The 3,782-nt window shown below is 39.3% G+C and overlaps 1 protein-coding gene across 1 annotated transcript in view; it reads right to left on the bottom strand.

Moving 5' to 3' along the window:
- FAT3 (FAT atypical cadherin 3) overlaps positions 1-3,782 on the bottom strand; it is a 643,096-nt gene that overhangs the window by 122,616 nt on the left and 516,698 nt on the right.

Here is a 3,782-nt window from a genome sequence, read left to right as displayed (position 1 = left end):
AGGGGGGTGCGGAAGCACCGCACCTTCCTAACCCTAGTACGGACTGACTCCGTACTTTAATGGCGGTCTGTAACCAGCCTTTGAGAACTAGAGAAGAAGAGGCAGACACAGCTCCACCATGTCTAGCCCCACAAGCAGATGGAGGACCCTTCATCTGCTACTTCCCTGCCCTCAGCAGGAAAGAAGAACCTGCAGTATTTGCTGGACTTTATCCCTTTCGCCACTGCCATTCCCTTCTCCTTTGGCATGTTTTTTTATATTGAAACCCTGATGGCAAGAACTGTAAAATTAGCAATCTACAAAAAACAAATCACCAGGAACAGACAATATTCCAATCGAATTTCTGCAATCCACATTGACAGAGTCAATTCTAGTTCCAACCAAAATATGTCAAGGGATATGGAAAACAAAACGATGGCTAACAAATAGGATATTATCAATATACATCCCTATCCACAAAAAAGGAGACACAAATAATAATAATAATAATAATAATAATAATAATTCTATTTATATATATCCCACATTCCTTCCAGTACAGGGACTCAAGGTGGCTAACAAAATTTAAAAATAAGTTAAAACAGTATGAAACATTAAAAATACAAAGTTTAAAAACAATTAAATAATTCAAATGATTAAAACATTACAGTATTAAAAATTAAAAGTTTAAACTCTTTAAAACAAAACCAAAACAGCACCCATGTCAATATACGAAAGCCTGGGGGCATAAAAATGTTTTTATCTGCCATCCAAAAGAAAGCAAAGATGGAGCCATCCTGGCCTTTCTAGGGAGGGAGTTCCAGAGGTTGGTAGCAGCCACTGAGAAGGCTCTCTTTCTTGTTCCCACAAATGTGCCTGAGAGGGTGGTGGGACAGAGAGAAGGGCCTCTCCAGATGATCTCAACACTCTAGTGGTGTCATACAGGGAAATATGGTCCTTCAAATGACCTATACTCAAGCCTTATAGAGTTTTATAGGTCAAAATCAGCACTTTGAATCGTCCCTGGAAACAGACTGACAGCCAATTGAACAAGCTGAAGTTTCTGAGCATTTTCCAAAGGCAACCCCATGTAGAGTGCATTACAGTAATCCAAGTAAGCACTGTATGCAGTAAGCACTGCATGTACCACCGTGGCCAGATCTGACTTCTACAGGAACAGGGGCAGTTGGCACAAGTTTTAGCTAAGCAAAAGCACTCCTGATCACTGCTGATACCTTGGCTTCCAGGCTCATTGCTGTATCCAGAAGTACTTCCAAACTATGAACCTGAATTTTCAGGAGGAGTGTAACCCCATCTAACGAAGGACTGCAGCGACTATAGGACCACATCAGTAATCTCCCACACAAGCAAAATTCTGCTCAAAATTCTGCAATATAGATTCCAACCATACATGGAGAGAGCAATCCCAGAGGTCCAAACAGGGTTCAGGAAAGGAAAGGAAGAGGCACTAGGGACCACATTGCAAACATACCATGACTAACGGAACACACCAGGGAAATCCAAAAGAAAACCAGCATATGCTTTATAGACTACAGCAAAGCTTTTGACTGCATAGATCATGAAAGACTATTGAACACCCTTAAATACATGGGAGTACCAACACATCTGATAGTCCTGATGAAGAATCTGTACTCAGGACAAGAGGCTACAGTTAGAACAGAACACAGAGAAACAGAATTGTTCCCAATTGGCAAAGGGGTTGGACAAGGCTGCATCTTATCACCCTACCTGTTCAACGTATATGCAGAACATATTGTAAGAAAAGCAGTCTTGAAGAAAGAAGAAGGAGGATAATGAAAATAGGAGAAAGGAATATCAAGAACCTAAAATATGCATATGACACCATAATACTTGCAGAAAACTTCCCAGACCTGGAACAACTACTAAGAAAGATCAAGGATGAAAGTGCAAAGGCAGGCCTGCTGTTGAACATAAAGAAAACAAAAATAATGAAACGGAGAATCTTGCCAAATTTAGTGAAAGTGAAAAAACAGAAGTGGTAAAAGATTTCTCATACCTGGGATTGATAGAAATAGGGACTGAAGACAGAAAATCAGAATAAGATTAAGAATGGCTATGAAAGAACTAGAAAAGATTCTAAAATGCAAAGATATGCAACTCAGCACAAAAGTTAGAATCATACAAGCGATTGTATTCCCTATTACCATATACAGATGCAAGAGCTGGGCAAGGAAGAAAGCAGATAGGTGGAAGGAAGTAGAAAGAGAGGAAGGCCACATGCTAGATGGATGCACTCTATTAAGGAGATCATGGATATGAATTTACAGGACCTAAACAGAGTGTGGAGGACAGGAAATCTTGGAGATGTCTCATCCACAGGGTTGCCATCGGTCTAGATCAACTTGAGGGCAGTTAACAACAAAAAATCACTCTGAGAGCCTTTGTGACTGAAGAGTGTGGCATAAATACTGTAAATAAATAATTTTTCTTGTAAGAGTTAACTATCTCATGGATGAATGCTATTCAGAGGTAAGATTTATTGGGTTTAATGAGACTTAATCCCAGGTAACTGTGTATAGAATTGTTATCTCATCCCAAACATGCTAACCTTGGAGTAAGTCCCACTGAACTCTGTGAAGTTTATCTCAAAATAGACATGCGTACAATTGCACTGAAAAGGTTATGATTTTCTACAGGTCTGCATTGAAAGACTGTAAGCCAAAGAACTTCAGTGTGAACAGGTTTAGCTGTGAACTGGCAGTAGGCACAAAATAGCAATAAAAGGCTAACAAATCAATTGTTCAATGCATGAACAAAGATCTATGGTCTCAAATAAAGAGGATATTAAACAATCTAAGAGTCCCTGATTCAATGCACCAACAGGACTGAATGAAATCTAGGAGGGCAGTATTAAACTAAAAAGAATGGAATAAAGAAAAAAAACTCAAAAGGAATTATAATAGCCCCAGAAAGAGATAAAAGAAATTCACAGCAGCATGGCTTGTTTATTGATCTCAGTGGATGGGGATAAATGAAGACAAATCATTATTCAGTGAAGATGTAAATGTGCACCAAATAGGGACTGCCTAGGGACTACTTAGATTTAGGATGGGGATGCTTAAGATAGATGCAGGATATAATAATGAGTTAAGATCAAGGGACTAGTTTGTCAAAGGCACACAATGAAGATAGATTTAAAAGTCACAAAAAATGCAGCACAGCAGATGCAAACAGCAGACACTTGTTCTGTTTCTCTCTGTCCCCTTGCTTAATGTGCAGTTGAACCTACCCTGTATTTTCCAGTGCAATGAAATTGTCCATTCAACATCCCTGGCTGCTGCTTAGGACAAGGTGAATACACATTGCAAAGCATTAGCTCAACAGAGATCTATCATTCATAGGAGTATTCATGTATTTCTTACAACAGATTAGGAATGTAATTTTTCTTTCTTTCTTATTTTATTCTCACACTGAAACGGAGCATTTTGGAAGTTTTTGCCTGACTGGAGAAGGCTACAAGAGTTTTTGTATATTTTCCAATGATTTTTGAGATTTAGGACTTCTCCTGAGAAAAAAATGAAATGCATAGCTGTAGGATGGGGGACACCTGGCTTAACAAGACTACACATGAAAGGGATCTACGAGTCTTAGTAGACCACAAGTTGTACATGAGTCAACAGTGTGATGCAGCATCTAAAAAAGCCAATTTGATTCTAGCTGTTGACAAGCTCGAGCGTGTCCAGAGGAGGGCAAGTAGAATCATAGAATAATAGAGTTGGAAGAGACCACAAGGGCCATCCAGTCCAACCCCCTGACATGCA

The sequence above is a fragment of the Sceloporus undulatus genome, chromosome 3 (genome assembly GCF_019175285.1).
Source record: "Sceloporus undulatus isolate JIND9_A2432 ecotype Alabama chromosome 3, SceUnd_v1.1, whole genome shotgun sequence".
Taxonomy (NCBI): Eukaryota; Metazoa; Chordata; class Lepidosauria; order Squamata; family Phrynosomatidae; genus Sceloporus; species Sceloporus undulatus.
Note: the sequence above shows the minus strand (reverse complement) of the source record. Positions and strands in the feature narration are given on the sequence as shown.